The 12,278-nt window shown below is 40.1% G+C and overlaps 1 protein-coding gene across 1 annotated transcript in view; it reads left to right on the forward strand.

Moving 5' to 3' along the window:
* Window positions 1-12,278, forward strand: part of sptlc2a (serine palmitoyltransferase, long chain base subunit 2a) — a 147,339-nt gene that overhangs the window by 31,783 nt on the left and 103,278 nt on the right. The gene's annotated exons all lie outside the window — the stretch shown is intronic.

Below are 12,278 nucleotides of genomic sequence, written 5' to 3' on the forward strand. Positions count from 1 at the left end.
AGGGGTTTGTTGGGACCACTCCTTTTAATTCTGTTTCAATGATTTAGGTGTTAGAATAGGTTATACTATGAGGAGAGATTGACTCACCTGGGACTGTACTCGCCTCAAGATTCGGGAGTAGATTTAGGATGGAGATACGGAGGAACTGCTTTTCCTAGAGTGGTGAATCTGGAATTCTCTGTCTGATGAAGCAGTGGAGGCTACCTCAGCAAATATATTTAAGGCAAGGTTGGATAGGTTTTTGCATAGTAGGGGAATTGAGGGTTATAGAGAAAAGGCAGGTAGGTGGATATGAACCCATGGCTAGAACAGCCATAATCTTATTGAATGGTGGAGCAAACTCAACGGGCCAGATAGCCTACTCCTGCTTCTATTATGTTCCTTTGTTCTTGTGAATAGATGGCTTGGAAGTTTTCAGATGATACGACGGTTGGTGGAGGGGCAGGTAGTGTTAAGGAAACAGGTAGTCTGCAGAAGGACTTCAACAGATCAGGAGAATGGACAGGAAAGTGGCAAAGGAAATACAAGGTTTGCAAATGCATGGTCATGCACTTTGGTAGTAGAAATAAATGTGCAGCCTGTTTTCTAAGTGGGGAGAAAATACAAAAATCTGAGATGCAAAAGGACATGGGAGTCCTTGTGCAGAACACCCTAAAGGTTAACTTGCAAGTTCGAGTCAGTGGTGAAGAAGGCAAATGCAGTATTAGCATTCATTTCAAGAGATCTTGAATACAGGAGCAAGGATGTGATGCTGAGGCTTTCTTTATAGGCATTGGTGAGGCCTCACCTTGAGTATTGTGAAGGGTTTTGGGCTGCTCGTTTTAGAAAAGATGTGCTGGGATTGGAGAAGGTCCAGAGGAGGTTCACAAGGATGATTTTGGGAATTAACAGGTTATCATATGTTTGATGGCTCTGGGTGTGTACTCACTGGAATTTAGAAGGATGAAGTGGGATCTCGTTGAAACTTTTTGAATGTTGAAAGGCCTAGACCGAGTAGATGTGGAAAGGATGTGTCCCATGGTGGAGGGGTCTAGGACAATGGGGCATAGCCTCAGAATAGAGGGATTTAAAACAGATGTGGAAAAAATTCTTTATTCAGAGGGTGGTGAATTTGTAGAATTTGTTAGCACAGGCAACTATGGAGGTCAGGTCATTGAGTGTGTTTAAAACGGAGATTGATAGATTTTTGATTGGACATGGCATTGAAGGTTACAAAGAGGAGACTGAGCAATAGGTTTGAGGAGGGGACAAAGGTTTAGCCATGACTGAATAGCAGAGCAGACCCAATGGACCATGGGGTCTTATATATCTATCTATCTATCTTATGGTCTTGTATCTAATAAAATAAGCTCACCCAAAACATAAAGCAGACATTTTGTCCTTTTTTCGCTATGTTCCTTGTTGGATCCTTTGCACTTCTATTGCCAGATCTAGGAATCCATTACTTCACGGTCGGGTATAGGGATTCTGAAATAGAAAATGTGGGTTTTAACTAACAGGTCAGGCAAAATCTGCATATCATATTGAACAACAATATGAATGCAAATCTTTTGATCTTAAACTGTAAAAACACAATTATTGGAGTTTAATACTGAAAGTTTTACTTTGTGCACTAACATTTATGCAAAAGGCTGCATTTTTGAAAAGGGGGAAATGCTGAATCTTACTAAGAAATGGTAGCAGGTATGTGAAAAGCTGTATAAATTATGACAGTGAATAGGATAGTTTGCATACATCTGTAAATGCAGAAATGTCAAACTTGACAGTCCTGTAACAGTAGGCTCTGATTGGAGTATGAATCAGTGGAGGTTTCCCAGCATTTTACAGAGCGGTATTGGTCAGTCCATTAACTTTTTGGATATTCCATGACTTGAAGGAAAAGTAGGAAAAATAATGAAAGTTGCATTTCAATTGTCATAATTTTTCCATCTTTCGAAGGGGTCGAAGTTACATTTAATGTCAGAAATATATACAATATACATACTGATATGCTTTTAATTCACAACCATCCACGAAAACAGAGGAGTGCCCCAAAGATGAACAACAGTTAAATGTTAAAACTCCAAAGTCCCCCAGCTCCTCTTCTCTTTCCCCCCCCCCCCGCCCAAGCATAAGCGGCAGCAAGCAATGACCACCCTCCCCCCCCCCACCGGCAAAAAAAAGCATCTGCACCCGCCCACTGAGCACTCATGTGAGCAAAGCAACAGCAAAGACACAGACATCATTTACCCCAAAGACTACATTGTTCACCCGGCATTCGACATACCACAGGTTTTTTCTCTCTCCCTAATAAAGGAGAAAGAGGTGTCTCCGCTTCATAGCGGGCAGGGAGACATAGCAAACAACTTGATGGTTTACGATGTTAAAAGTCTGTACTGTCGCCTTTTTCAAGCTCTATGCCCAGAGATCTCGAGTCTCTGGGCAAACAACCGTAGATATTGCGACTCCCCTGACAACACATGGGTCTCCTGCCGTGACATGGACCTTCAATCCGCCTGTCTCCAGAGCCCTGAGATCCTAGGCCTCCAAAGGCAAGCCGAGCAGTGGCCAGTAGTGAAACGCCAAGAGCAGCAAAAAACCGTAGTTAGCATGTAACTCCAGGTCAGGTTCTTCAAAAGAACCTGAAAGGGAAAAATAGGGACATTAAAGATGGAAATAGAGCTGTTACCAAAAATGCAAGCAAAGGAGTCACCGTTTAGTGCCATCTTAACTGCAGTTGGAATTTTGAAACTTAAGATTTTTAATGCTTTGAGTTTTCAAATGTTTCTGGAAGCATGAAGCATTGACAGATTGAAAAGATGAGGATATGGCTTTGCTCTATCAAAGGCTTTCATAGCAATTTTGTACATGATGATTTTTCATACCAGACTGCATGACTGGATTACTTTATCCAAACTTCCAGCTGCTTATTGCATTTCCCTGTCCACCACCTCACCTGGTTTCATTCATCAGAATCAGGTTTATTATCACCTGCATGTGATGTGAAATTTGTTTACTTGGCAGCAGCACTTAAATGCAATACATAATATAGAAGAAAAAAAGTAAGTAAATCAATCGCAGTATATGTATATTGAATAGATTTTTTTAATGTGCGAAAAAGCAAATACTGTACATTAAAAAAGTAGGGAAGTGTCCAAGGGTTCAATGCCCATTTAGGAATCGGATGGCAGAAGGGAAGAAATTGTTCCTGAATCGCTAAGTGTGTGCCTTCAGGCTTCCGTGCCTTCTACTGATGATAACAGTGAGAAAAGGGCATGCCCTGGATGCTGGAGTTCCCTAATAATGGACACTACCTTTCTGAGACACCACTCCCTAAAGATGACATGAGTACTTTGTAGGCTAGTACCTCAGATGGAGCTGACTAGATGTACAACCCTCTGCAGCTTCTTTCGGTCCTGTGCAGTGTCAGACAGTGATGCAGCCTGTCAGAATGCTCTCCACGGTACAACTATAGAAGTTTTTGAGTGTATTTGTTTATGTGCCATATCTCTGCAAACTCCTAATGAAGTATAGCCGCTGATTTGCCTTCTTTATAACTACATCAATATGTTGGGACCAGGTTAGATCCTCAGATCTTGACAAGCAGGAACTTTAAACTGCTCACTCTGTCCTCTTCTGATCCCTCTGTGCAGATTGGTATGAGTTCCTTCACCTTGCTCTTCCTGAAGTCCAAAATCACTCTTTCATCTTACTAACATTGAGTGCCGGGTTGTTGCTTTGGCACCATTCCACTAGTTGCTGTACACCCTCTCGTCACCACCTGATATTCTACCAACAATGGTTGTATCGTTAGCAAATTTATAGATGGCATTTGAGCTATGCCTAGCCACATAGTCGTGTGTATATAGAGACTAGAACAGTGGGCAAAGCACACACTCCTGAGATGTGCCAGTGTTGATCATCAGCTAGGAGGAGGTGTTGTCACCGATCCGCACAGATTGGCCTTCTGGTTAGGAAGCAGAGGGAAATATAGAGGTCCAGGTTCTGCAACTTCATCAGGATTGTGGAAACGATTGTATTAAATGCTCTACTATAGTCGATGAACATCATCCTGACATAGGTGTTTTGTGTTGTCCAGGTGGTCTAAAGCCGTGTAAAGAGTCATTGTGATTGCATTTGCTGTTGACCTATTGTGGTGATAAGCAAATCTCAATGGGTCCAGATCCTTGCTGAGGCAGGAGTTCAGTCTAGTCATGACCAACCTCTCAAAGCATTTCATTACTGTCGATGAGAGTGCTACCAGGCAATAGTCATTAAGGCAGCTCACATTATTCTTCTTGGGCACTGGTATAATTGTTACCTTTTTGAAGCAAGTGGAAACTTCCACCCTTAGCAGTGAGAGGTTGAACATGTCCTTGAATACTCCCGCCAGTTGGTTGGCACAGGTTTTCAGAGCCTTACCAGGCTTGTTGGGACCTTGCGCCTTGCAAAGGTTCACTCTCTTTAAAGACAGCCTAACATCGGCCTCTGAGACAGAGATCACAGGGTCATCAGGTGCAGCAGGGATCTTCACAGCTGTAGTTGTGCTCTTCCTTTCAAAGAGGGCAGAGAAGGCATTGAGTTCATCTGGTAGAGGGTTTCATTTTGTAGGAAGTCTTGTAACTTGTAAACACTGTCAGAGTTGCCATACAACTGATATCAACCTCATTTGAAATTGTCTCTTAGCCCTTGAAATAGCCCTCTGCAAATCATACCTGGTTTTTTGGTAAAGGCCTGAGTTGCCAGACTTGAATGCCAGAGATCTAGCCTTCAGCAGATGACATACCTCCTGGTTAATGCACACAGTTTTAATGAAGTCAGTAACAACGGCAACGTACTCATCCAGGTTCAAAGATGAATCTCTGAATACAGTCCAGTCCACCGATTCAAAGCAGTCCTGTAGGTGCTCCTGTGCTTCCCTTGTCCGTACCTTCTTGGTCCTCACTACTGGTGTTGCAGTAATACTGTACTCACCTGTCAGCATGTACTCCTTACCCTCCTCTCTTCCCCCCCCCCCCCCACTTTATTCAGTCTTCTGTCCCTTTCTTTTCTGGACCTGATGGGTCTTGACCTGAAATGTCAACTGTTTATACCCCTCTGTAGATGCTGCATGACTTGCTGAATTCCTCCAGCATTTTATGTAACTTAGCACAAAGACCTGCCATCGGGTAGGGCTTCACTGATCAGGCCCAAGATACAGTCAGCCAATTGTCAGTTCTGCTAAGAAAGTTTAGGTTCAGGTTTTGGTATATTTTCTGAGTTAATGTAGGTAACCCATCTTTCTCATTACTGATTTTTATCCTACTGAGTATTTCCAATCTCCTCTTGTATCCCAACCCATACCATCCTTCTGACCTCAGCATTCCCTTCATAACAATTACAGATTTTTTGGTGTTTTGTGTCCTAAACAAATGCCTGAAAATTCAGTTATCTGTAGAGGACATTATTGTACAGCTAAGATCCTCTTTCTGTGGGCATCTGTTAGATCCAACACAGACAAATGAGCTGCAAACAAAGTTCAAGAGCTATTGGAATTTTGTATAAACCTTAGGTGGTTGATATGTATATCTATTCTGTACATTTCAATTTACCCCATACAATGTTTACAAGTTGTAAAACTTGGTCATTTGAAAGGATTTCCTCTCCAACCTGCTAAATTGCAGGAAGAGAGGATGTGAGTTTCTGAGCAATCTCTTACAGATCTCTGAACAAACATTTCCTGAAATCTCAGTACTTCTGATGTTTTTAAAACCTTGTTTAATTAATTTTGCTTCTGTTGCAATGTGCCAGTAACCCAAAGCTCAAGTTTGTCATTAAATTTAATGTTCCATTTATAGAAAACTCCTTGCGTATTGCATTGAACTGCTGCCCCTCATTTTCCTTATCCGTGAAGGTATGGAGGTGACTGGAAGAATGTTTTTTTCTTTTTAATTCTACCCTTAAATGGACTGCCCCATCTTTTTTTTTGTTTTAGGTTAGTTTAGCCTGGGTTTTTTTTTCCCCTTCTTGTATAATAAAATTTCCAGTTTTTTTTATGATTTGTCAAAGGGAGTTGTGGTTTCTTGTTTATATATTATACATAACAGTGTAACAATATATTCAACGGACTTGGACAGTATACACTTTTTTGCTGTTTATACGCCCTTTGTATCATATGTATGTAGAACTTCTGATTTGTATTTTTTTTCTTTGTTGGAAAATCAATTTTAAAAAAAATTGAAAATGAATGAATCTATCTGACTTTGTTTGCCATTTTGTTTGTCACTTTCCCTCTTGCTCTTTATTTACATTTAACTTGCCAAACCCCAATCAAAATTCTGAATCTGTAGCATCAATGTTTTTAAAACAATTGCACTAGAGAGAAAATTTTCCAACAATTTGTACATCTCCCCCCTCCCCCCACCTCCCCTGCTCTGTTTATCCATTCCCAGTTGGCTCCCCTCCTCCCCCTTCTCATCTCATCACCTGCCCATTGCCTCAATGTGTGCCCCTCCTCCTTCCCTTTTCCCATTGTCCATTCTCCTGTCATCAGATTGCTTCTTCACTCCTTTGCCTCTTCTACCTACCACCACCAGCTTCTCACTTCACCCTCCCTCCTCCATTCACACATCTTTCTGAGCTTCACTTATCACCTGCTGACATGTACTCTTTCCCCACTCCCAACCTTGTTGCACTGGTTTCTTTCCAGTCCTGATGAAGGATCTTGTCCAGAAATGTCAACTGTTTATTCCATGTCAAAGATGCTGTCTGATCTGCATTCCTCAGCATTTTGTGTTTGTTGCTCTAGATTTTAAGGATCTGCAAAATCTTGTGCAAATTAGAGACTTTAATTTGCACGATAATTATTGCTGTCGATACAAAAGCTAGATCCACACCTGAAGTCCAAAAATGTCTGCACTGAACCCTATTAGGAGCCTGTATCGCTAGTCCAGGTCTTGAGGCACTGGTCTATCAGTATTGCCAATGCTAAATTGTATCATAAAAATGTGACCTTAGTGGTACAAAGTTGCCAGCTACACTCCTTGTGTTCCTTTTTATCTTGGAGAGTTTTGGTACCAATCACCTAAGAAAGTGGTGCTACCCCACAAAGTTTCATTTCCAGAAAATGGCCTAGAATCTGGGTTGCATTCGTTTGTTTTCTGTGCTGTAAAATTGAGATCTGTCAGCTATTAGCAATCCAGGTGAGATCATTTCTACTAGAAAATTGGCCCAGGCATATTGGCAGTCTCATTTTTCCATGACTGGTGTTTCACCAGTATCTGATCTTGTAAAGCCAATGATGTGCACCATCATGCAAAGTCCTGATGAGTTCTCTACTAGAATCGGTGTGCAAAGCTTGCTTCCTATGGTGGAGGAGTCTCTCGAGGACACAACCTCAGAATAGAGGGGTCTCCTTTAGAACAGGGATGAAGAATATTTTTAGTCAGAGAGTGGTGAATCTGTTGAATTTCTTTTGCCACAGGCAGCTGTGGAGGCAGAGTCTAAGTATATTTAAGGCAGAAGTTGATAAATTCTGGATTAGTCAGGGGACTAATAGATACAGGATGAAGGCAGGAGATTGGGGCTGAGGGAAAATAGATCAACTGTAATGAAATGGCAGAGCAGACTCAATGAGCCAAATGGCTAATTCTGCTGCTATATCAACCTCGGGGGTGGGGGTGGATGGAATTGGAAGGATAAGTGAGCCTATGTTAGCATTCTTTGCTGACCAACATCCCTTGCATTGAGGCTCAATGTTCCAGTGGGCAGACAAAGCCATTTGTACACAGGATTTCCAAAACTGGAATTGTGCTCTCAAGTATCACGGGGAAATAAAGAAGGTTGATGTCTTCAACACTACTTGTGTATCAAGGAAAGAGATGATGAGAGGAAAATTACATCTTCATGACCATTTACAGTTATACACAATAAGAGGCATACATAGTGAACAGCCAAAAACTATTTCCCAGGGTGAAAATGGCTAAAGTGAAGGGGTATAAGGTATTGGAGGAAAATATTGAAGGATGTCAAAAATAGTTTTTTTCCTACACGGGCGGGGCATTGAATGCATTGCTGGGATCAGCAGTAGAGCCAGATACATTACAGGTGTTTAAGAGACTCTTGGATAGGTACATGGATGAAAGAAAGAGGGTTGTATGGAAGGGCAAGGTTACATGGATCAGGGTAGGTTAAAGGGTCAGCACTGAATTGTGGGCCAAAGGGCCTGTTCTATTTACTATTCAATTTTCTATTGGTTTATGGAAAATCTTGGCCCAGTTGCCACTAGGACTCGAGCAGAGATTACTGCCATCAAAGTAGTCGATCCAGTTTTGTGCCAGGTCTGAGTTTTTAATCTTGAAGCACTATATTCTTCAATCAACTGAAAGCCGTGCAGGCGTATTGAAGGCAGTGATGGATTTCATAAAGGCAGCTCTTCAGATGTGGAAAGATACGGCAAATCCTGAGAAGAGTCTCTACTTTTCTGTGCCTTACTGTAAACTTAGTGGTGAACAGTGCACAGGCCAAAGTGCCCCAGTCATTATATGTTTGCCCCCTTCAACCTTGATTCTGTCTGGCATCAAGGGACTGTGTGGCATCCCCTCAGATTCAGCCATACAACTTATTGATGCAGTTAGGTGAAGAATGTCCTTTAATCCAATTGCACAGTTTTGTCAGATCAGAACTTGCTATAATTAAAAGGATGTGATGGTAGTTAGGGCTCTGCTGAGTGTGATTATCCTTTCAGGCTGCAGTATTGAGGGCTTAAAATGTAGATAGTGGTTTTGGAGTGCAGTTGGATAAAGGGTAAACTATTCTCTATTTATATCCAGTATTATTAGCAAATGCTGAATTCATTGCAAGATTATAACGTTAGAATATAAAGGAGGAAAACAAATATAATTGTAGTTTTTAGATTGCATTTATAGGCACTGAACTGTCGTCATTTGAAGCATAATGTGTTTTGCAGGACATGGCAAAGATTTCTCTTTCCTAAATGAGTTGAGGTTTACAGTAAATCATGAGATTGTGATTCATTGGTGTTTGGGTGGAGGAACGTATTTTGCAGTTATCAGTGAGTTTTCCTCACCTACCATGTTTGTTTAAATTTTTCCGAGAATCAAATGTCCAAAACTGCATTGTTCTGAAGTTTCCCCGCAGGAAGAACATGCTATTTATTAGATTGCTGTTGATGTAAAAACAGAAACCTGGCCAAAACCAGCTGGCCTTTTCATTCCAAAAAGTAACCAAACAACTTTTAATGACTTTGCTTTACTTCCTTCATTCTTGAAAAGAGTTTATATTTATCTTTTATTCTGATTTGTACTTCACAATAGATATGAATTGTGAATTGTTCACAATAGATATGAACATTTACTTTATCCAGTTCAATTTCCAATTCATGAGTAAAACCTTGTTTGTCAAGCTTTAAGACTTGCATGTACTTTAACAGTTAAATAAACAATAAATCAAATTGATCAACTGGAGCTTAATGTAGGCTTTAAAAAAAATACTGTCTTCCCTCCTACCACTGAGGCTTTTGACATAGAGGCTGCTAAGGAATTTGGGTAACGTTATAGAGGAGATTTGACCTTCTGACTTGATTGCATCAGTTCTAAATTTACCTTTCAACATTTCCAGTTTTTCCAAGGTAACATAACATTACAATTTTTTACTCTGCAAGTATGTGAAGGATGTAAGAAGTAAAGTCAATTCAATTCAGCAGCATTAATCTTTTATAATAAAGTCATCATCCAACTTTTGAGAATTCCTTTCAGTAAGTCTTGGAGACTGTTTAATATCGTAACTGTTTATAGCTACCTGAATTCAAAAGAATACGGTTGCAGATGCTGAAAATCTGAAAGAGAAAATAAAATGCTGGATATTTTGGGCAGGTCTGGCTGCATTTGTGAAGAGTCAAATTTTTAATCTCTGATGATCTTGGTCTTTGATCTGAAATTTTAAGTATTTCTTTGGTTTATGTTTGTTGTTCTTGTACTGGACAAAATCAGGGATATGGGAGCTAATGCTCCAGGCATATTGGCCTTCAAGACATGATTATTCCCAATTGTTTCTGGAATTAGGAGCTGCTATTTTGAGCAAGAACAGTGGGGTAACTGATCTTGAATTCTTGTACTATTAGGGTAGCGATACAGGATCTTCAGCCCAAGTCATTTATGCTGACCACATTGTCCACCCAACTGTTCCCAATTTTCTGTTGAGCTACGATGTAAATGTAGCTTTTTCCCTCAATGTGTCCTCCCATTGCCATCCTAAAATTGGAGCCACTACTTGATATGTGAAGAACAAAATATTACAGGTCTAATGAGAGCAAGCGACTGATCAAATTTGGCAGCAATACTCCCTGATCCAAACCTTTTGCACTTTTAGGTAGCTTGCTGTCATTTAGATTAATTTGGTATCTTATTTTGCGAGTTTCACAACCCATTCTCAAGATAAAATCTGCACTGATCTGTACTGTAAAGATAACTCCTGTGCCCAGTCATCTGTACAATCAAATCTTAGAATAGTTGGCTCCTGTTTGTGGAACATCCACAGAGTAATAGCATCAGGTGACTAACTTGGTCTGAGAATTCAATTGGACACCAATCATTAATATCTAGTTTAATTTCTTCAGTAGTTTGAAGCCAAATTAATTTGTGGCATTTCAAATTCTGCTAGACTGGGATGGAAAGGAAAGTAATTTTATTTGAAGGAGAAGACTTTTATGACAGTTTAATCATTTAAGATGATTTATTTTAACTTTAATATAAGATCCCCAACTGGGATTACTTCTGATCAAAGTAAATGTATTATGAAAGTACATGCATCACCATATTACCCTGAGATTCATTTTCTTGTGAGCATTCATAGTAAAGACAAAGAAACACAATAGAATCAATGATAAATGCACACAACAAAGATGGACAAACGACCAATGTGCAAAAAATGACAAATTGTGCAAATGTAAAAATAAACACCATAGTAGTAATAATATAGCGAATATTAGCTGTAGGGTCTTTGAAACTGAGTCTATAGGTTGTGGAATCAATTCAGTCATGGTGTATGAAGTTATCCACTCTTTCAGGAGTCAGGGATGAAGGGTAATAACTGTTTCTGACTCTGGGTGTGGGATCTAAGGCTCCTGTGCCACCTCCCTGATGGCAATAATAGAGCATGGCCTTGATGTGTTCCTTGATGATAGATCCTGCTTTCCAGCATCAGGGCTCCTTGGAGATGTGCCCAGTGGTGGGGAGGGCTTTAAATGTGACAGAGTAAATATTGTTGTAAATAGTCCAGTAACTCACTGTTACTGTGCCAAATGGCTGTGGTGTTGTAACATAATTACAGGAGCATTGAAATGTTTGGTAATATAGGAGGGTATAAAGGAGTGTTTTTACTATTTCATATGCGCATTGTGTAACTAAAGTGACTCAGTTCAGTTTCTGATCATTGACTCAAGAAATCTAAGTGCAGTGTTATGCAGGACTAAAAATGAATTGTTGATTACCTTTTGGTTCAAGAACAATTATATTTACTTATTGGACCTTCAACAGTAAGGAAGACAAATTGTAGTTCAGCTTTGGCAAGAGGTTTTGACTACAGCAACAAAGTTCTCTTGTTTGTTTATAGTGGGCTTTAATAAGACCACACTTGCAGTATTGTTTAGTTACGTAAGAAAGGGTATATTTGCTGGAGAAGAAATCCAGTAAGGGTTCAACAAGGGTTGTACTGCTGTGGTAAGGAGAAACTGGACTATGTTCAGAATTCAGAAGAATGAAAGGATATCTTAGAAATGTACAAAATTCTCATGTTTAACAGACTAGATATGGAGATGTTTGCCCTGTATGGGGGGGTGGAGGTGTTCTAAAACGAGAGATCAGCCTCAGGATGTAAGATAAACTGTTTATGGCTAAAATGAAGAGGAATTTCTTCACTTCAAGAGTGATGAACCTGTCATGTTTTCTACCACAAAAGGCAGTGAAGGCCTGGTGGAATATTTAAGGTTGATAAATGATTACACGTGGCTTCAGTGGCATCTGTGGGAGTGCAGCACTATGGTATTGAGACTAGACATCAGCCAGAATTTTGAATAACTGACAGACTCGAGGGGTCAAATGGCCTGCTTCTCACATTTGCTGCATTCAACTTTCTAAATGTAGAGAGCAATCTTGAGTTTCTTTATTGGAGAGACTATTTTTCACACCATTTCTTGTCAGTGACTTGAAGCTATCTTGACAAACAGTGCAGTATTGAAAATAGAATGTATGCTTTAGAATCTACGTGTTGGATGCTGGCATCATAATTTCTTAGTAGTCAGG

Source organism: Hypanus sabinus, chromosome 2, assembly GCF_030144855.1.
Source record: "Hypanus sabinus isolate sHypSab1 chromosome 2, sHypSab1.hap1, whole genome shotgun sequence".
Classification (NCBI taxonomy): domain Eukaryota; kingdom Metazoa; phylum Chordata; class Chondrichthyes; order Myliobatiformes; family Dasyatidae; genus Hypanus; species Hypanus sabinus.